The sequence below is a fragment of the Chrysemys picta genome, chromosome 2, assembly GCF_011386835.1.
Source record: "Chrysemys picta bellii isolate R12L10 chromosome 2, ASM1138683v2, whole genome shotgun sequence".
NCBI classification, from domain to species: Eukaryota; Metazoa; Chordata; order Testudines; family Emydidae; genus Chrysemys; species Chrysemys picta.
In genome coordinates this window covers 251149764-251173073 of record NC_088792.1, presented here as the reverse complement: position 1 = coordinate 251173073, position 23310 = coordinate 251149764, and the positions used below count along the sequence as shown (strand labels likewise).

Here is a 23310-nt window from a genome sequence, read left to right as displayed (position 1 = left end):
CTTAAGTCTAGATGATCCAGGACTGTGAACCCACTTGAGCAGTAGCCTGAGGGACTTCCTTGTACTGCATGGGCCACAGCAAGTGAAAAACTTCATGTTCCCCAAAGACAATGAAAATAGAAGTTTCCATCCAACACATTACTAGTGTGAAATCCCCAATGGTGACAAAGTAGAGAGGCCATGGCTTATGTACTCAAAAACCCAGAACACTGCATACTGTTTTTGTTGCACACTCTTCCAGTCTAATGTTCCAGCTACATTGGGTTCTACAGGAACAAAGAACTGGAAAAATCTGGTTAGAAATCTGGCATGACATGAGAAGGCAGCAAATCACTAGAGAGCATTGCATAGGTGGAAAGAGCTTGAGATGAGACTAAGATTAAAGGCCACCATAGATGATCAGCATCAAGAGAAGATTGCATCAGAGTCTCTTGACTGGCAAAATGTTCTGAAAAGGCTCATTGCCATTGTGAGAATGCTTGCTACTCAAAACTAGCACTCCATGGCACTTCAGATCAGCTGTATGTGCCAAACAATGGAAAGTTCCTTAAAATTGTGGAGCTGATGGCTGAGTTTGATGCTGTACTCCAGGAGCATCTAAGAAGAGTCACCACCAAGAAATGTATACACACCACTACCTTGGAAAAACAATTCAAAATGAGATCATACAGTTACTGGCAACAAAAGTCAAACAGAAGATTGTGGCAGCTCTGAAGTCAGCAAGATATTACTCTGTTATTCTGGACTGCATACCTGACATCAGCCATACGAAACAAATGACTTTAATGGTGCGTTTTGTAACAACAACAGAACCTAGTGAAAATGTCCCTGCAATGGTGACTGTCAGAGAACATTTTCTAGAATGTATTGACATTGATGATACTACAGGAGCTGGTATGACAAATGTGCTTCTTAAAAAGCTGGAAGATACGGGAATTGCGATAGCTGACATGAGAGGTCAGGGCTACGATAATGGTGCCAGCATGAAAGGAAAGAACAGAGGAGTGCAGACATGGATCCGAGAGTTAAACCCTCGAGCTTTTTTTGTCCCGTGCAGTTCTCATTCATTGAACTTGGTGATGCCGCATCAGCTTCTAATGAGGCTGCTGAATTTTTTAATGTAATTCAAAGCATCTATGGTTTTTTGTCTGCATCAACTCATTGATGGCAAATTTTGAAGCAACATCTGGGAACATCCTCTCTGACACTGAAACCACTGAGTGCCACACAATGGGAAAGTCGAGTGGAGGCAATAAAGCCTATGAAACACCAAACTGGGAAGATAGATGATGCCATAGTTGCCATTTTGGAGGATAATGCTATGTTCGTGGGAGAACAGTGGCAGAGGGAAATAGAATTACCAGAAACATACATAACTTCAAATTTCTGTGTGGCTTAGTGTTGTGGCATGACATACTGTTTGAAATAAATGTTGTAAGCAAGAGACTGCAAGGTGTTGACCTTGATATTTCTGGAGCAGTGGAACAACTGGACAAAGCAAAGACATACCTACAGTCTTACCGGTCAGATGAGGGATTACAAAACGTTCTGAAGAATACAGAAGAACTTCACACTGAAGCTATTTTCCCACCCATTCAAGAATACAAGAGTCATCAAAGAAGAAGACATTTTGATTACGAGGCACAGCTCAAGGAATATAGCAATATATTTGGGATGTTATATGATATTCCAAAACTCCTCACTGTACCTGAAGAAGACCTACACCAGCAATGCAGCGCGCTAGAGACAGTGTTGACACATAATGACATGTGCGATATTGATGTGAGTGATTTAGGTGATGAACTGAAAGCCCTTTCAAGATACAATTCAGCAGGATCAACTCCAAAGGCTATTCTGGAATATATGTGCACAAATAAGATGACCTCTTTCCAAATGCTTTTGTTGCTCTGCGCGTACCTCTAAACTTCCTGTAACAGTTGCCAATGGCGAACGCAGCTTCTCCAAGCTGAAGTTATAAAAACACATCTACGCTCCACGATGACACAGGAGAGGCTTGTCGGCCTTGCAACCATCTCAACAGAGCATGAGCTGGCCCAGACTGTGGACCTTCAGGAAGCAGTTCAAATCTTTGCAACCAAAAAGGCACGGAAAGCACCACTTTGATTATTCAAACAGATAAAAATTCCAGTGTTTACAGACAAGAAAAGTTACGTTTGCTGTTCAGGCATTTGAAAGTTAAGTGTTTCTTAAAATTTTTGAACAAGGCATTTTAAATTGTTAGTTCTCCTTTATTGGGGTAGGTAGCAGAGCAGTACCATGAGAGGAGTAGAACAGGAAGAAGGCAGAATTGAGACCTTTCAAAGTTTTGGCCCAAGCATGGGGGCATCATTTGAGCTCCCCGCCTCAGATGCCAAAATGTTGTGGGCTAGCCCTGTCTGTGATGCTATTCATTTTAATTTTAAAAGTTAATTCTTTTAAAGTTATGGTGGAATCTTAACAATGAAAGATGGAAATGACTTATTAGGTCATCATTTCCATCCACAACTACAGTAGATTGTTCCTACAGTATGCTGTTGAACGCTTTTTCCAGACCAGTTTAAAATAACTCAAGTGATGGGGCTTCCACCTCTTCCCTTAGGGCACTTATCCCACAGTTTAATAGACCTTCTGTTATGAAATGTGTTTTGATATTCAGATTGAAAGTTCCTTTTTGTTCATGACATTATATGTAGTTATAGCTCCTTGGGTGACTCTAGAGAATTCCTATTCCTCCTTGGATTAATAATTTATCATAGTTATATGTATTTAGGTTATTAAATCTTTCCCCATGTTTCTATCCTTGAGAAACTACTATGTGAATAGAGCTATATTTTTTATTGTATTTTATAAGTCAATTCCCCAAGAGTTAATCATTTGTTTGTTTCTTGGCTCTGAATTCCATTCAGTTTTTCAACATCTTTCTGCTGTACAAGCATCCATAATTGTTTGGGGCCTTCTAAGAGTGGTGTTTCCATTTCTATGTAAATCTGCAACTACTACATTATTGGTCCAGGACCTGACACCTATTAGCATAGGTCAATATTTTCAAAACAGATACTGATTTTGATTGCCTCCGTTTTGGGTACCCAACTTGGTTTTCAGAGGGAAAGTACTAAGCACTCTCTAATCAGGCCCTTTCAAGGTTTTGTCAAATTGAGCACCCAAAAATTGAACACCCCAAATTACTAGTAATTTTTTAAAATCTTGGCCATAGAGTCTAATTTGCTCTAATGAGCATAGTGTTGCATTGCAAGTGTCTAGGTTTCCAAGTGTCTAACTGAAAAATCTTTATTGTTTCTCAACTATATTTGCTTATATTTTTCCATAGATTAAAAAAAGTTCATGCTAACTGGGATTCCCTTTAGATCGCTTTTAGATTTCTGTAATTGACTGCCCTGTAGAGAAATGCTTCTCCAGGAATCTTTCAAGCAGAATAACTGGAAGCTTCTGTGGTCTGTTTTTTAGTGCACATTATTAACAAGGAGCTTTATCCAGCTCTAACAGTGTAAGTGATCTAATTATAAATTATAATTAGATTTAATTTACCAAATTCAGTAAATATAGCCATTTAATAGCTAGCATATCATGTTTCAAAACAAATTAGACAATTTTAACTTTCTTTTTGAACAAAGACTAATCCCAAAGGAAGTAAATAGTGAATTAGAGTATATTGAATTTGTAGTTTTTCAAAACATAAGAATTAGTAGTTGTCTCTCTAAATTCTGTACGTGTATTTAATTTGAATGATTTTATTTGTTTTGATTTAGGTTCTCTGAACACTTTTTAGCCCTTTATTTATTGCAAATGTTTCTAATGCTAATGTCAGAGCTGAATAATTTCCCTTTTCATGCTTTGAGCCTTGATATGCTTACCATAAATTCCATTTTCCAACATTCCTACAGCTCTGCACAGAATGGTATAAGTAGTTTTTCTAGGCCAGCCAAGTGCTACTGGCAAAAGTAAACAATCAGTCTATCCTTTTATGGGTCGGATCTGCAGCTATTCCTAAAAGCAAGGCCTCAGTCCTCCAAGGTGCTAAAAACTCTGTCCCTAATCCTGCAGAGCACTTAAATTTATGCTTAATTTTAAACTGATGAGTAGTCCTATTGATGTCAAATGGTGTATTTCATCAACATGTTTCTAAGAGTTTACAAGCCTTCTGTCATAGGGTGAACCATTTTCTGCACAGATTGTGTTTGCAGTTTTTCCAAATGTGGTGTCTTTTCTGACTGGCATTAAGGAGTTTGAATTGGCAAGTATCTTTATCTACCAGGGAAACTAAAAATAGGTCCTACGTGATCTGAGACAGGACACTAAATTGTGTTTGGCTAACTATTACAAGAAACATAAATGCCAGCATAAGAAAATAGTATCTAGAATTCCTTGTAATCTTTTCCTAATTACAAATGTACAATAATGTAGTTTCCTAGTGGGTATTGTACTTGGCAATGAAATTTGCTTATTTCTTTTTTTTAATAGCATATCACTAGTGCATGGAGATCCACAGAACTGGTACTTCACAATTGATTGCTTTCTCGCAATCTTTCTGTGGCATATTTTATTATGCTCTGTGTTTAGCTATGGAAATCATTTGAAAATATTAATTATTAACGTGCTATGAAAGAATCAGAAGACCAAGTGACTTCAGCTTTGTTGGACTAGTTTTAAATGAACACAACAATTATCATTCTAGTGGAGTACTGAAAGTCTGCCTATGCTGAGCCACTTGAGCTTTCGTTATAAGGGCTCATATATAGAAAATAATATTGAGTTTGTGATTTACGGATCAACTCCATTTTTATTTTTAATCTCTGTGTGCCCATTTATATTCACATTCTATGGGAATTTAGATTTACTAGGGTTTTTTTGTTTGTTTGTTTGTTTTTTTTTATTTTTATTTTTATTTATTTTTTTGCCTGCCTTGTCTCAGGACTGTTTCTTGCAATCACTTTTTTTTTTTCCTGTTCTCTTCTGGTTTTATTTCTCTATGCTAATGTCATTCACCTATTTTCTTACTTTGCTACAAGGAAAGTTTTACTTTACATCACTAGTATTTCTGGACAGACAGAATTATTTTCAGGTAAAACCAACCTAACCGTTCTAGATATTAAGAGAATGAAACACTATTGCAACTATGAAAAAATATTGTCTTTAATTTAACACGTCATTAATCTTAAAGTGTATATGTAAAATACATGATCATTATAAAGCACACATTTAGATATTGAATCCTTCAGGTAGGTACTACCATTTTCGTCTTTATTTCACCAAAATTCTACTGTATGAATTGAGATAGGGATCTGGAGGAATTTGAAATGATGCAAGCAACATCAAAATTAGACAGGAACACCTTGAGGGCCACCCTCTTCAGGGAATTATCTGTACTTCCTAACCAGTTCATGACTGTGGATTGTTTGGACAGAAAACTATTGAGAGATGAATAAGCAGGGATATGATGGAGGGAAGGGGAGCTGCTTCTTCTGAGGAGTATAGTGCAATGTAGGAAGTGTTAGTACCAAATGCTTGTGTCACAGAGTGTCGGGGAGTCAGGAGCGTGCACCCCCAATTCCTGCGATTCACTGTGACTCTCAGCCAGCCAGTAAAACGGAAGGTTTATTGGACGACAGGAACAGAGTCCCAACCAGAGCCTGTAGGTACAACCAGGACCCCTCAATCAAGTCCCCAGGGGGCAGGGAGCTTAGATCCCAGCTTTTGGAGCTTCCTCCATTTCCCCAGCCAGCTCCAAACTGACCAACCCCTCCAGCAGTCTCACCCAGCCTCCCCCCGGCTCCTCCTCCAGCCTTTGTCCAGTTTCATGGGCAAAAGGTGTCACCTGGCCCCAACCCCCTCCTGGGCTCAGGTTACATGCTCAGGTATCGTCACCCTGGTATCCCATCACCAATGCAGACAGTCTCAATACAACTCCCACGCAACATCCCCAGGTCAATCCGCCCCACTCCCTACTCCATCACGCCTTGTATGCTGCAGAGAGTAGAATTTGCAGATGTGAAGGGTCCAGGCCCCTGCCTAAAGCAGTAAACAGTGCTGTTCTGCAACTTGTGAGGGCAGGATGCTTTTCCCTCTACACAGTGCCCTTCCCCCATTCCTACTTTCACCAGTGAGTTTGGGGGCAGGATCAGTGTGGGTCCCTCAGCTATTCCTTCCCCCGGAGAGGGATACTGCATCAACTTTGGGGATTATTTCCTCTTCTGCTCCCCTCCAGTTTCTGTAGAATGTCTGAGCATACAGCCAGGTGACCTGGGCGGTGTGTTTGGCTTAGGATTTGGATCTCAGCATTTAAAATACAGTTTACCTTCAGATAAATATCTGTTTGTAACATCCACAGCTTTGTATTTGTCTGTAGAGATGAGACAACTAAGTCAGGAAATTATGGGGCTGTTTTTCCATTTCAGTACTCCAGTTTTACACCAGTGAAAGCATAGTTTTACTCTGTTGACATCATAAAACTCAAATAATACAGAGATGAATCAGGACCTGAGTATCATTGATTAGTGAAGTCTCTGCACACAGGTAGAGGACCCTGCACACAGGTAGAGTGAGTATGTAGTTGTTAATTCTTCATAAATACTAAAGCCCCAAACCTGCATTGTGATCCAAACTGGTGGACTGCTGCACCCCTGTGGAAGTCAGTGGAGCTCTGCCAGAAGGCAGCAATCTACCTGTGCAAATCACAATGTAGGATCGAGGTCTATGCATTTATATAGTGCTTTTTCATTTGTAGATCTTACTGTAATTTACAAAGGTGGGCAAACATCATTATCCCCATTTCACAGTTAGGAAAACAGTGGCTCAGAGAAGTGAAGTGACTTGTCTGAGGTTACACAATATGTCGATGGCAGAGCTAGGAACAGAACACAGGAGTCCTGACTTCCAGTTTCTTTTTAACCCTTAGACAACATTCCCTCCCTTATCACTGTTACCCTCATCCTCCCTTCCGTGCTGTCTGGTTTTTTCGTTACACACTTGCTGCATCTTGTCTTAAATTAGACTATAAGTACTTAAGGACATAAACTTTTATTATGTTTGCACAGTGCCTAGCTCAATGTGGAGCCCTGATTCTGATGCTATTGTAATATAGATAAATAATAATAATAAATGATGTTGCACTATTTAATCCAAATTTTATTAACTACAAATCTCTCACACAAAAGCAAAAAATGCATTGCCCCCATCCGTCCTACCCCCCACCAAAAAAACCCAAAACAAAAAACATTGTTGCTAAGACTAAATCATACTCTTAGTAGAAAATAGGAGATTTCCAGCAGTATTCTTATATCTGTTATCATAGTGACTGTGGTGTTAGATCTTTTCCCACTCTTCACATTACTTCAGTGTGCTTTTGTAATTGTATCTGTAGCATTCTTAAGACTTAATGTTTCCTTGTAAACAGAATTTTTTACTCCATTTTGCCAGCCAAATGAATGTAGTAGTAGATCTTTATAAACATTCATGGCAGCCTCAGGAATGTGTCAGCCTAAAAATGTAGAAACAAATCAATATGCCAGTGTAAGAATTCTGTTTTTTATCAAGAACTGCATACTAGGTTTGCGTAGTTATTTAGTCAAAATAACACAATGCAGTGTTTGTTGCATGTATTTAACACAAGCCTCCTGGAATTATGTTATATTGGGAACATTCATAGTATTCAGTGTCTTTCTACCTTGTACAATGTGGTGGTCTAGTTTTAGTAGTATACTGTGTGCAATGATGCAGATCATAGAGAAATATTCTGTAGGAACACACTGATAAGACAGACTCCGGTGACCATGCTAGTTTCTTCTTGAGTGTGTTTAAATTCCAGTTATAGAGAATTCTTATTTAGTTATATTATTAGCAATTACTATAAAACTTTACTATTTAGAGCTCTGGTGTCTGCTTAGATTAATACCAATGAATAGTGTGGTATACAAATAGGTGCTGTAGAGCTCTGGTTTAACTTAGCAACAATTTAGACAGTTTATTAACTTGAGGAGAAAATTTGAATGAATACATTTCTTTAGGGCAAATCTTGACTCCTTTTTGACAGTCTGGGGAGAGAATTCTTACCTTACCATTCCTGTGGATACCTTTCACCCCACATGTGAACCTAACCAGCTATTCTTGCTCTATGCAGAGGGAAGGATTTGGGCCTTAGTGATGGGTCGAAGTCAGGAATAAAAAGAAATGATTGGAAATCTTTTTAGTGAGTACATAGATAATTTACTCCTGCTGAATTTGCAATGTCAAGAACATATATAGTTCAAAAGGAGGATATGTACTATGTTTCAGTTACAGATATTTTACACTTTATTATAATTTTTGTGTTAAATATCATGTCATACTATTTATTTAAATCCCAAGTGTTTATAAAATGTACTAAAGGTTAATTTTCACTGTTACTTGGTCACAGGTCAAGAGAGGGGAACCTCAAATATGTAAAGGCCTTCTCAGATTTGATGAAACATTCTTATAAAAACAAATTGACCTAAATTCAAGAAGGTACTTAAGCATGTGCCTAAGTTTAAGCACATGAGTAGCCACATTGACTCCACTGGGAGTACTTGTGGTTAAAGTTAGACTTGTGTTTAAATATCTTACTGATTTGGGGCCCTTGTTTAAAAGTTGTCATCCTTTTTACAGGGCAACTCTGTTGTCATAGCTATATGTTTCCTTCATTAATATTTATGCAAAATCACTGACTTCAATTTCTGAAGCAAGTTGCTCTATTTCCAACAGGCTGTTGATTGCCTTCTCTAGGTTTAATGTATTCTAGGACAGTTTAAAGATGTTAGCAGTGTGAACTTAATGCTTTCCCATAGGACGGTTTATAGTGCTATTGAAATCTAAGAGGATTTGCATTAATAATGAGGAAAGCAATACAGTTTTAAAAAGTGTATACAGATGTTTCCTAGTGTAGTAAGTCTGTTGCTCTAAAGGCATATGATCACATCTGGAAAATTACTATTGCATGTCTTGGCAGTTTGTTAAAAATTGAAAACTTTTAAAACTAACTGGTGTTTTGATAGATTAAGTTCAAGGTCACCTTTTGTTTAAGTGATGTTTTGTTTTCTGTAATTAGACCATGCCAGGTGTATTAAGTATGTAATTAAAAACAGAAGGCTTGGCTACTTCAGAGTAAATGAGAACAAAATACAAGGTCATTATTCGACTCTAGTAAGTCTCCAGATGAACGGTGCACATGGAACTATTTATAAAACATTTTGCATGGTCAAGAATTAGGTTGCTGACCATAGCTTTTAAATTAAACTACTCACAAATTTTTACGTAATACCTGTAGTGTAGAAGTATGATCCAGTTTCTAGTGCTGAACTTGAATAAAAATCTGAAAGTGTATAATATTTAATTTTATGGCCCAAATGGATAATAGCAGTAATAGTAACAATGCTTATAAAATATCCAGCATCATGTCTGGGTACACCTTACTAAGGTTGTGGTAGTACCAAACCTCTGCGTAAAAAATGAAAAAAACCCTCCAAAGAGGAACAAGGAATTCTTGTGACTGGGTGATGGGTTTGGTTCCCCGAAAGACACATTAGGGGTTCCATCCATATATCATGGATCCTCCAAGGTCTGCTGAAGTCAAGATGCATACATCAATGCCAAGGTACCTTGCCTCTGCACTAATGCCCAGCCTCCTCTCCTGTTAAAGTTCTGATTTTCCACAGCCTGGATATGGAGGTGGTGTAAATTACTCTTCAGTAATATAACCCTTATAGGTTAGGTGTTGGAGAATTTGGTGTAACCCAGGAAGCAGTCTTGCTCTTCCTTCCCAATCTGTAGAATACATAATAGGTCAGAATAAAGGTTTGTTGAGGAAAAGAATCTTTCACTTACCAATACATATTTTAGAAAAAGTTGAGTGTATACTTACTATACAGTAATATGCATGCTTTGTAGCTGCAGTATATGCAAATTGAACCACTTAGTTTTGCCTTCAGAATTGAAGATACTTTAGTCTACAAGGTAAATAAAGTTAAGAACATAAGAATGGCCATACTGGGCCAGAACAATGGTCCATCTAGCCTAGTATCCTGCCTTCCAACAGTGACTGGTGCCAGATGCTTCAGAGGGAATGAACAGAACAAGGTAATTTATTGAGTGATCCATTCCCTGTTGTTCAGTCCCAGCTTCAGGCAGTCAGAGGTTTAGGGACACCCAGAGCATGGGGTTGCATCCCTGACCATCTTGGCTAATAACGATTGATAGACCTATTCTCCATGAACCTATCTAATTCTTTTTTTAATCCAGTTACACTTTTGGCCTTTACAATGTACCCTGGTAAGGAGTTCCACAGGTTGGCTGTGTGTTGTGTGAAGTACTTCCTTAAGTTTGTTTTTAACCTACTGCCTATTAATTTCATTGGGTGACCCCTGGTTCTTGTATTATGAGAAGAAATAAATAACAATTTCTTATTCACTTTCTCCATACCATTCATGATTTTATGCACTTCTATCATTTTGACCCTTAATTGTCTCTTTTCTAAGCTGAACGGTCCCGTCTCTTTACTTTTTCCAATTCTAATATATTGTCTTTTAGATGGGATGATCAGAACTGCACGCAGTGTTGTGCGTACCATGGAATTACATAGTGGCATTATGATATTTTCTGTCATCTTATCTATCTCTTTCCTAATGGTCTCTAACATTCTGTTAACTTTTTTGACTGAGGCTGCACATTGAGCAGATGTTTTCAAAAAACTATTCATGATGACTCCAAGATCTCTTTCTTGAGTGGTAACAGCTAATTTTGACCCCATTATTTTGCATGTATAGTTGGGATTATGTTTTCCAACGTGCATAACTTTGCTTTTGATAGCTGCAATACATTCTCAATGTTGATAAAGGCAATATAATGCACATTGAAAGTTTAAGTCTAAGATTTCTAAAATTGGCAGTGATTTTAGGTGCCTCTGTTTTTGGGAGCCCAAATGGAGATGTCTTAAAGAGGCGTGCTTTTTAGAAGATGAAGAACACCCCGTCCTCTAAAAGTCAGTCCCTTTGAGGTGTCTCAGTTTGGGCACTCTGACATGAGGCACCTAAAAACTTAGCTGAAATATAAGACACTTCTACAATATATTCTGTTTTTTTCTGACATTTATATTTTAAGTGTTCATGTACTGTGCAGAAGAAAAGAGTTTTATATAATATTAGAAACACAATTTCTTCATGAATCTATTGTATGCTAACATTCTTTTCAGTGAGAGAAACCCCTTTTTTCTTTAGTGTGTAAAAAAAACTCCATTTAAAAAGTGACATAGGATCTCAAAAGAGTTCTCTTTAGGATGAGCAGCAAGAGTAGAACAATTGTTGCTTAAAATAGCATTTTCAGTCTCATAAAAAAATATTATTTTCAGCAACAGTTGCAAGTTGCTGAACTTTATACTTCTGATATATTTTACAAAGATAAATGCAGAATGGTAACAAAATTTTGGGAAAATTCCCTTCATTGTTTATATCTCTGTTTACTGTAGCAGTAATTCAGTAAGCCTGTGATAATGCTAAAGTATGGGCCAGAATGAGAGGGTGTTCTTGGGTCCCCTGTTGCACTTCTCCCCTTTCTCAAGATCTCAGTATCATATTAGATTCCTAAGTATGTAGGAAGGCGTTCTATAATACCAGTTGGCTATTTTAGCAACAATCATCTGAACATGATAGCATTTTGTGGTGTTTGGCTGAAAGCCTAGTGTATATTTTTCTTCAAATTGAGTTCTTTTTCTTCATAGTTTTGATGTTTTGTCTTAATTATTAATTGTTTCTGTAGTTGTATCAAAATTCTTCAACAAAAAAACTTTAAAAACAGACTCCAACGAGAAACTGCAGAACTAGAATTAATTTGCAAACTGGACACCATCAAATTAGGCCTGAATAAAGACTGGGAGTGGATGAGTCACTACAAGAACTAAAAACTAATTTTCCCCTACTGTTACTCACACATTCTTGTCTAGTATTTGAAATGAGCCACCCTGATTACCACTACAAAAGCGATTTTTCGTCCACTTGGTAAGGCAACTCCCATCTTCTCATGTACTGATATATATATCTTCCTACTGTGTTTTCCACTTCATGCATCTGATGAAGTGGGTTTTAGCCCACGAAAGCTTATGCCCAAATAAATTTTTTAGTCTCCAACGTGCCACTAGTACTTCTCATTCTTTTTGTTTTTGCTGATACAGACTAACATGGCTACCACTCTGAAACCTATCAAAATCTTTGTATCTGTGAAAATCCTTCCTTAGGGTCTGCAACCAAACCACCACACTGCTCTCTCACTGAATGATAATTTCACTTCTAACTCTCAAAAACTAATGCAAATAGATTCTGTGCTGCACATCCTGAAGCCTGGCCCAAGAGGAAAGAGAGCAAAGGTAACTTTATACATCCTAAATTCTGTCTGCAGTGGGGGCTGGTACAGCCTAAAGCATAAGGTAGAGCTGCTGTAATTGATGGTAGCCTATACGTGGCTGCCTATGGGCTCCTCCGCAGTCTAAGATCCATACAGCACTGAATGTTATAGCTACTCCCCCTCCCCGTGTGCCCATCCCTGGCAGAGTCAAGCCACGTATGTCATTCCTGTACAACTCCTGCATCAGGAGAATCCTACTCAGGCTTTTGCAGTCCCTTTATGGCCCTAATACACATCTGGAGTGCCATATGGGAGCCAAAACCTGGCCCAATGTCTCTGGATCATGTAAGTGACATGTAGGCATGAACCTCGTGCTTTGCCTTGCCTCCGTCATGTATCAAACTACTATCATAGTTCCAAGCAACCCATGTTGACAAATACCAATTTTAGTTACATTCCACAAAAGGTTGTGTAAAGTAAATTAATGAACAGGGATAATAAGTTTCCAAATGTCAGTCTACATGTTTTTCATTTTTCTTCTTTGGTTACTCAAGCCTAGTTCCAGTGGCCATCTTTAATGGAGTCTCTCTGTTTGGTTTCGCTGTTGGAGGTGCATCTCTCCTGGTGCATTCATACATAGAAAGGCTTATGCTGATTCATGGAAAGAGAAAGAGGCATCTAACAAAACTGCTACCTTTTGTTACCTCTGTTAGTTGCATGAATGTATGGTTGTGGAGCAGGTGATGGAAAAGATCAAGATGGGACATCTCTCTATAGGTACATCTGAATCAGCTAGGAGAAAACTGCAAGAAATGGCTTCAGTCATTTTTTCTAACGGCTTGTAATGCAGCATAAATCTTTCTTTGTATACAGGCTTGTGAAACACTATTTGCTGCTGTTTCCACTCTCCTCTTTCTCCTGGTAACTGAATTCTGTCCCTTGTGATGACACCACAATGCACAGGGCCTGTTTAGGATTTTGGGGAGAGTTAGTAAGATAATTCTGGAGTACTAATTATTTTGTAATCAGTTCACATTGCCAGTAATTCAGGGCAGTTCTGGGGGAGGAGTTCCCACATAATTAATATCAAACATGCTGCCTAGAATGGGGGGCCTTTCACATTACAGGAAGGAATCCTGCTGCTAGCATCAGTGCTTTTAGTAATTTCACACTATAAAGATGCACATTCATAGGAAGATCTCAACTCAGAAATTTTGGAATTCCATCTCAATTATGTCATGTCAACATTTCCCCCCTTTTCCGTCCTCCTTCAGTGAAGTACTCTGATACTTCACAAGTTGGGTATTAAGTGGCTCTTGGTTTTCATATGCAGCAGACTTGTGCTAGACAATTGGTCGCTCTATTTTACATTGTTATTGATGCTTAAGATTAAATTAAAATGTGTTCAGCCAGAGCTACACTGATAGTACCTGTGATCAATACCACCTATTAAAATTTGGAATGCAGGCACCTGGAATTAATTACATCCTTTTATTTAATGTTATTGCTTTGACATTAGATATAATCTGGCTGTGCTTCAATCATTGCTGCCTAAAAAGGTGTCTGCCTAAAATGGCTTTCTCTCAGCATTTCTTTTTAATCGATAGTCTTTCTATCTTTTAACTTAGGTTTTGCATGTTGTAAATAGATACTATATACTAAGTTAGACAGTAATAACTATATGATTAAATGTTTTATTAATTATAACTATTAATATGCATCATTACTATAGCATTAAAATGTGTTTTTCTTCGCATTTACAAAACTTCATTATTTGTATAATTTTGGCAGGTAGTACGGTAATCTCATTCTGTAATGTTTTGAAGAGAAATCTACCTACCTTTTTAATATCTAAAATGGGGCCTTCAGGGGATACTTACCATTATTAACATGGAATTTATACTTAGTATTTGGAAAACATTATTCTTAATGGAGACATGATCTTTCCATTGTTTTTAACTTTTGAGCATAATTGGTTGCATTATTTTCTAATGATCAAATGGAAGATACAGTAAAATGGAGAAATAGTTATTTCATCCTGTATCCTCAAAGTAAGTGTTTCAGTGTAAACATTTTCTTTGCTGAAAGATCATAATCATGGCTGCATTTTTGTCAGATCTGTCACGGGAGTCATGGACTCCAATTCTTATCGTATTGTTTTTAAATATCCATGGCTTTCTGACAAAGTGGTGTTTTTGCATGCTGTTGGAAAGATGTGATGCCAAACAGCTGAACCAGTTTCAGAGAGAGAACCTTGAATGCTGCAGGTTAAACCATGAGTTGCATGAGCAATTGACAGAAGGCAGGTCAGGACCTCAACATAACACTGAGGCAACACAAAGGATTATAGTGATGAACTGTCAGTAATGCCTTGAACTCCACCAAAGCTAATGGTATTTCTTCCTTTTGCAAACTAAAAGGGCTTTTAGAAAAGCATGTTGAGAATTAGTTTGTGTTTATAAAGTTCAGTTGTAGTATGGCAACTACTGTGTTCAGGTCTGTCCACTCTTAGCACAGATCTATTTATTTGCCCTAAAATAGGAACATAAAATTTATTTAGGGGACAAAACAAAGTCCATGGCACTTGGTCATTTTTTTTTAATCATACATCCATGAGTTTTGCTCTTTTCAATTTTATCATGACTATTTTTAGTCTACATTATGGAGGGAACATGTAGTCTGAAACCTAGTAAAATATTTGCAAAGTATTATAATTTTTTTTTTATAAATCAGTTTAGAGAAAATGCATACGTTAGATCACATTTATCACATTTAGTCCAGGAGGCTCATGGTCTTATCTGTCCATAGTATTTAAGTTGTTGTTATACAGCTATGTGAACTTTTCCCCACTCAAAAGCAACAAAATTTTGGCATCTTGCCACTATCACTTTGGTGTGAACATTTTCTGGCATTTCTCCGAAAACTTTTGCACTGGTGTAAAGCAGTTTTTGCAGTTTTACACTTCTGCTCATGGAGCTAATAAAAAAAAAGGTTCAACCAGCCACGAAAGCTTGGAAATGCTTAGGTCTAAAGAAAATAATAGGTATGATAATTTCCTTTGGGGGACAGTGCATGGCCGGATTAGATTTTGTACCCATTGCCTGCATCTTACATTGCTCATTTTATAAGTCTCTAATTCTCTCTGAAGTAATGATAACCTTCTAGCCAATCATGTATCAGGGTAGAATTATCAAGTGGTTTAAAAATTTATTAAGGCTGCAGGGCTTCTGTGTTTTAAAGTGGCATAAATGCCAGAGTTTATAGATTTCCTCCCACAATTTGGCAGTGTTGTGTTTTGAAACTTCTGATTACTTGTTTATAGTTGTGCTTGCAAATTAAGTTTGAAAAAACTGTCAGACCTGTTGCCAGAACTTTTGGGAAATATTTGATCTGATTAATGCTGTGGTGGTTGTAGTGTAAAAAATCACTTTTATGTGTTTTATATTGTGAAAGCGTGACCATCCTTTATAGACTGTTGTGAAGAGACCATGCTCTTCCTAACTCAAAATGATGTATTCAGTATTGCCATGTATTTTCTGTCAACATTAATCTCATCAATGTTTCTAATTATTAAAAAGTTAACTTGTTTTGAAGAAGAATTTTGTGCAGTTTAATTCTATAGCATTTTTAGAGGCTGCTGCTGCTGTTTCTGGGCAGGGCAACACATGCCTCCATCCACATCCATGCTGTTTAGGTGTTAAATTCTACTGCTTCTCTTTCTACAACATATTAAAAAACTGGCCATTCAGCTACAATGCTTGTCTATGCCTTGGTTATCTCCCACCATAACTAAACTTCCATACCCACTGTTATTCACTCTCCTCTTTGAATAACAGCTCTCCTTTGCCTATTGAATCAAGTCAAAGGGCTTGTCTACAATGCCCCACAAGTTGGATTACAGGGATATGAATAGAAGTGTGCACCGAAGTGCTGCACTGTAACTTCCCTGTGTGGACGCTGCAGGCACGAACTAAAAGGTTCCTAGGTCATATTAGATAATCCTATTCAAACAGGATTACATTAATGCAAACTGGGAATCTTTCAGTTCACGCCCACAGTATCCATATGGGGGAGGTACAGTGCAGTACTTTGGTGTGCACTGCTATTCACACCCCCTTAGTCCTAACTGCGGGCCAGTTCTGTGTAACTCTGTCTGTATTTCTGCTTTTCTTTCTTTTCAGATTTCACCTTGATCCTTTTACTCCACAAATGAGCCAGATTCATTGCTCCCTTGGTTTCCTTCTCCCACTCTCCTCTTCATACCTTCTACCAGACAGTCCCCTCTATCTGGAATGACTTCCCTATCATATTGTATCAGTTTTCCTTCCTCTCCTCATGCAAATCCCTCCAGAACCCCAGTTTCTTTTATGAACCCCACAAATATAAACCTATTAATATAAGTGTATCACTATCCCAGTTTATTATCAACAACTAAAAAGACTGTGTGTTATTATCAACTTCTGTGTCGGCTAGTGCAGTCTTGGCTGATCATCATCTCCTTTTTACATTTTACGTTCCTTGGGACAGGGACCATAGGTTAGATTCCCCCCCAAAAATCACGAGGTGTAGTGATGCCTAACTTTTAGGCACCTAGAAAATCACTGGGATTCACAAGGCCTGAATTTGGTACTTAGGCTCCTTATACAATGCATGGGGAGAGATAGGTGCCACAGAATGGGATTCACAAAGGCCAGCACACTAGGCAGCTCCTCACCTAAGTTCCCTCTAAGCTGCGCAGCCGGGCAGCTGCCAAGCAAACTATCAAGTGCCGCGCACTTCAGGTGTCCCTACGCCCATTGCCTGCTGCTCCTGCCCTCTACCTGGAAGCTGCTCCCGCGGGAGCCTGCTCACTATTCAGAGTGGATGGGAAGGGGGATGCTAATATCAGGGTGTCCCCCTCCTCCCATCCTTGTACCCCATCTCTGCAGAGATGCGGGGGGGGGGGATGTGACAGGACTCAGGAGTGGGACGGAGGGAGCTTGCTGGTGGCTGCTGGTGCTATCTGCTTTGAGTGCCAATCTACTATAAAGGGCAAAGTACAGCAACAAACCTGAAAAGAAACAGCAGCGCTCAAGATTTTAGTGAGGCTCCACCATTTGGACTGCATTTTGCCATCATCTGAAATTCTGCGCTTTAATTAAAACAATCCCCGAGTTTCTATCTTTTTCCATTGTGAAGATAGTCATAACACTGTAAATTGATGTGTAAACACTAGAATGACAGTAACCTCCACGGAGCTGCCTCTGGTGGAGAGAGAGGTCTGGGTCCTCTGTGGAATAAGAAAAAAAAAAAAGTGGGCGGTCCCTTTCAGTGAGGAATGCGGTCTGGGAGATATGTTCTCCCACCCTGGATCCATGTTGCCTGGGACTGGGGCAATGGCCGGACTTCTCTATCGACATGCAGCTCCGTGTCAGAGCGGTCAGCCAGGACTCCACATTTTGGGCGTATGGATACTTTAGGTTTTAGTCCCCTGGCTATAACTCAGAATGTGAGGAAGCCGCTCCGTTTCTCCCAGAACTCAAGGGGATGCTGTATATACACACACTTCTTCCTCAATATCATCCTCCTGTGCCCATGTATACACACTGGGCTTTAAGGAAAAGCACCATATAGCGTGAAAGTTAGCAATATTTGATTACCTGAAGGGCAGCTGTTGTTACTTCTTGATACTTCCTGCAATGCACATATATTCTCTGTAATTTTATTATTTCAAAGTACTGTTGTTTTAGTTTTTTTGATGGTCTATGCATTTCATAATTTTTATTTCTCTCTTACGCTTAAATTTAATTCTTTGAGCAGTGAATTCTAAAATGCCTAACCTGTCCTGGCTGAAGTAAGTATCCCTACGGTAACTTTTAAAATATATATATTATATCTAGGTTTTTTGTTTCTACTGGTGGCGCACATTTATAAATTATCTTGATAATTTACTGCACATAACAAAATTCATTCCGCACATGCATGGAAAAAATTAGAGGGAAAATTGCCCCTCACCTAAGATGGCTAATGGGAAATTCCAAGCCAAGGGGGGTGTGCTAAGCCCTACCCCTGTCTCAGAGATCGGTGCGTAAGTCTAGGCTGCAGGAATGCACCTCCCTCTGCTTGGGATTCTTAGCTGCAAACCCTGATATAGAAAGAAGCCAAAGCAGTACTCACCTTATAATTCTTAGCCCAGAGGTTAGAGCAGTCACCTGGGATGTGGAAGGCCCCCAGTTCAAGTCCCCCCTCCCACCTAAGTGGGAGGAAGAGATTTTGAACTGGGATCAGTCACCTCTTTGGGGAGTTCCCTAATCACTGAGCTAAGGGATATTCTTATGTTAGGCTTCCTCCGTTTTTCCTGTTAAAGCCGTTCTACTGTGGATTATTTTCAGAAGTCATTGGCACAAGGGGACTGTAGTCTGGGTCTCCCAGGTGAGTTCGCTAACCACCAAGCTACAGAGTTATTCTTAGGCTTGCTCTCTGGTCCAATGATTCTTTCATTATTTATCCACAGTGGAATGGCTTCAACAGGAGAGACTAAGGGAGCTCCACATCCCATGGTTAGAGCACTCACCTAAGAGATGGCAAATGCCAGTACAAGTCCCTTCTCCCTCTCAGGTGGAGGGAGGGCTTGAACCAGGGGTCTCCCACATCCCCAGTGAGTTCTCTAATTACTGGGCTAAAAATTATAAGGTGGACACCTCTTCTTCCAGACATTTTGTTTAAGCTCATCTATAAGGGTTTGATCCAGACGCGAGGCCTGAGCATGCTTAACAGATTGGGCTCCACAGGCAAGTTAGGGGGAGGAATTCCTGCCTTCCCCCAGGTAGTACATCACACTGGGCTTGGGAGTAGGGTTGCCAATTTTGGTTGGACATATTCCTGGAGGTTTCATCACAGGACATAATCTTTAATTCCTGGAGACTCCAGCAGAATCCTGGAGGGTTGGCAACCCTACATGGGAGTCCAATCGGTTGGTGTGTGCACATGCTCAGAGGCAGGAACTAGGGTTACCATACGTCCTCTTTTTCCCGGACATGTCCGGCTTTTCGGCACTCAAACCCCCGTCCGGGGGGAATTGCCAAAAAGGCGAACATGTCCGGGAAAATGTCGCCCAGGCACTTCCCCTCCCGCGGCGGCTCTGCTCCTCCCCTGACTCTTCGGCTCTGTTTAAGAGCCGAGCTGCCCGAGCGCTATGGGCTTCAGGCAGCCCCCTTGCCTCCGGACCCCAGCCGCCGGCCGGGCACTTCCCCTCCTGGGCTCCGGCGGCGCAGGGTCCACAGGGGCATGGGGGCTGCCCAAAGCCGGTAGCGCTCGGGCAGCTCGGCTCTTAAACAGAGCCGAAGAGTCAGGGGAGGAGCAGAGCCTCCAGCCACGGCGGCTCTGCTCCTCCCCAACTCTTTGGCTCTGTTTAAGAGCTGAGCACTACGGGCTTTGGGCAGCCCCCATACCTCCGGATCCTGCGCCGCCGGAGCCCGGGAGGGGAAGTGCCCGGCTGGGGGCGCAGGGTCCGGAGGCAAGGGGGCTGCCCGAAGCCCAAGCTCTACCGGCTTCACGGTTTGCCGGGCAGCCTCCAGACCCTGCGCCCCCGGCTGGGCGCTTCCCCCCCCCGGGCTCCAGCTGCACTGGGGAAGCGCCGGCCGGGGGCGCAGGGTCTGGGGGCTGCCCGGCAAACCGTGAGGCCGGTAGCGCTCGGGCAGCCCTTTCCGCGTGGCTGGGAGTGGGAGGGAGGAGGGGGTGGAGTTGGGGCGGGGCTGGGGGTGGGGAAATGGGCGGGGCCAGGGCCCGTGGAGGGTCCTCTTTTTTTATTTGTTAGATATGGTAACCCTATAGGAACATAAGTGCCCAACAAGCTTTTATAGAAAAAAATTCAGGCACTGAGAGAGTTTTGGTGCCTACAGAGTCCAGGGGCAGCTGAGCAGGAGTTTTGTGAATCCCAGTGGGGCCTGATTGTGGGATTTAGGTGTCTAAAGTGGCAGTTAGAGGCCTACGTTCCTTTGTGAATATAGCCCCATGTCTTTATTTGTATCTTGCATACTGTCAGCCTTAATAAATAATAATAATAAACAGAATTTGTAATGTTATTAATTTAGGAGCAATCTAGCTATGATAATGTCATTTGGAAGAACTGAGTTTGAATCCCTTAAAAATGCAATAATATGTTATAGATTTAGGTTTCTTCCATTTGCCTGGACTAGGCTAAATCCAGGTATCTTTTTCTGTTCTTGAGTTATGGCACAATAGCCTGTAAGTAAATCATACTATTTTCTGACTCCATTTTGCTCAGAATATGTGTTCTATGTGTGGATTTTATTATTTTTGTGTATTTTCACCTTTCTTATCAAAGTATTTTTCTTGATTACTGCTCATGTTTATAAAATTCAATAAAAAGTATCAAAAATGGCAGTAGCTAGAAAGATTTTAGCTTTGGCTGTGTTAATCCTTAAAACAAAGAATTTATATTACATTTATATTTATTTCATTATATATTTAATTTATATTATTTCTTTTACTGTATACAAAGCTTTCATTTTGACTAAGTCACATGTTGATTCTGCCATTGACATACAGCATCCACCCAGTATTTACTTTTATTCAGGAGAAATTAATGTATTAAAGGTGTTTAGCTGGTAGGTAGGAATGTCATATTATCCTGCCTGTGTGACTTGCATGTCAAACAAAATTCAGGCTGCAGGGTGTTTTCTCTTCAAGGTCATTGGAAAGGTGAACAGCAGAGATGAAATGATATCATTCTATGTTTACATTTATTATACAGTGCAGTGGTGGGGCAAACTGGGGGGGAAAAAATAACACTACATTTGAATTCCTTCATAACTTCCTAAGTCAATTGTTGGTTCCTTCAGCTGGAAGGAATTGTAGAGAACCATGTAGAACTAACAGCAGTTTAGCTATTACTCTATTCTGGTTTTGAGTGCTTTTATCTATTTATATAATACTACAGTATAGCAGCATTATTGGAGACAAGATACAGTGATAACTCTGTCGGAGAACATAAACCTGTTGAAGGCTTGATTCTTCATCTAATTTATAACAGTTTTCACCAGAGGAGTTACTCTGATCTCCCTAACGTGAGATCAAGAATTAGACACCTAATTTTTAATTTTCTTTTAATGCCATTTCTGTTAATTGTTCATTCAAAATATTTCCCCTTCTTACTACAAGCTGTGGCAAATGCCCTTTAAGCTTTAAAGTGTACTTTAGCAATATTCTAACAAGCCAAGTTATTTGGCTGTTTTTTATAGTCTGAGTTTTAGTCTTATATGAAACATTCTAAATTGCATTGTATTCTTATTGGCTTTTGAAATACTCATGTTCCTGACGTTACCTCTTGAGAGTGCTATCAGCAGGTCCCATCTGGAAGCGATATCATAGTGCTGGTATATTCCCTCAAAAGATCTGTCTAATCTATTTTTGGTTTTTCTAAGGTTCTGATTAGGGTGAGCAGATAGCAAGTGTGAAAAATCGGGACGGGGGTGGGGGGCACCTATATAAGAAAAAGCCCCAAATATCAGGACTGTCCCTATAAAATCGGGACATCTGTTCACCCTAGTTCTGATCAATGTATGTGGGCACTCTACAACAATTGAAGATAATGTATAATGTACCCTATGGCAGTATCCCCCAAAACATCCTTGTTTTCAATGTGCATATTTGAGTGGGTCCCTCCCCCTTTCCATCTTGTGTTATACAGTACTTCTCCCTGCCAATCCCCTCAATTGTGGGTTCTTGGGAGGATGCCATTGCTGGGGCTTTATTAGAGAGGTGGGACTTTCATTTAGATCTAAACATGTTAAGAATCCAACTCAATGTAACCTTCTCTAGTACAGTGTTCCAGAGCTGGGACCCTGTCACTCAAATGCTTTGTCCCCAGACATCTGACAGTCTTATCTTGGATTTTTCTAATGGAAAACATCCCTCTAGCGCATACTGTTTCTGCAAGGGAAGGTCATGACTAGGTAGGTAATCTTTGAGGTAGCCCATTGGTGACTAATCTCACTTTTTCCTTTCAATTTTCACATAGCTTAGCTCCCGCCTCTCTGCTCCTGTCCCTTCTTGGTTCTCCCTTTGCTGTCACCATCCTTGTGTCTTCATACTGTTGTTTTTGTGACCATCCATGTTGCTCCTTATGCATGGGACTAAGCCTTAGTCATCCTCTCCAAGACGTATTTATTTACATATATAATATAAAAATTAAATGATGGAACCCACAAGACACATGCTTTTTTCTTCCGCTTTTAGTGCACCCCTCCTCTGTGTTTTGTCTGTTCACTGACTTCCTAGATTGTGACCCCTCTGGATTTTCCAGTCTGTGATCCCTTGATCACTTGTGCTTCACAAAGATCTGTTTGGTTGCATGATGCTGTTTTTTCTCCTTCCCTCCAGCTATTTGTTTACATCCAGACAGCTAAAAATACACAAATACTTACCTAACACAATACACTCCTGTGTATTGAAATGGCCTGGGGGACCAGGTCGATGTTGGGAACAAACTGTGGATTTGGATAACTAAGACTCTTCTATTAAAGGGAATTTGGACAATTGGAATTATACTGTATAAATTTTCCCTGTAAGCAGTTGCTGTCGTTTGCCACAAGGAAATTGTTTGATTAGGAATGGAAGAACAGGTGGTCTGTGAGATTGATAATTCATTGATTCTCTGTGAAATATATATTTTTTTGTTTACCCAAATTGTAACTCTATCCATTAACTTGCTTTTTCCCAAAATTTTGCTGCAGGTTTAGTAATTTCTGACACAGCTCATTCCATTTTCATTCTGTTTCTATGGTGTTTCACGTCTTATTGCTTGGTATTTCCTTATGCAGACTCCTTTGGTTGCTATAGTGACAATAAATACCACATTTTCAGGCTATGTTCGAACTTTCAAACTGTTGAGTGATACTAAATTGATGAACAAGAGACAGAATGTTCACAACTTAATTTAACAAA

The 23310-nt window shown here is 39.7% G+C and overlaps 1 protein-coding gene across 7 annotated transcripts in view; it reads left to right on the top strand.

Moving 5' to 3' along the window:
- Positions 1-23310, top strand: part of STK3 (serine/threonine kinase 3) — a 298853-nt gene that overhangs the window by 248395 nt on the left and 27148 nt on the right. The window lies entirely within an intron of this gene.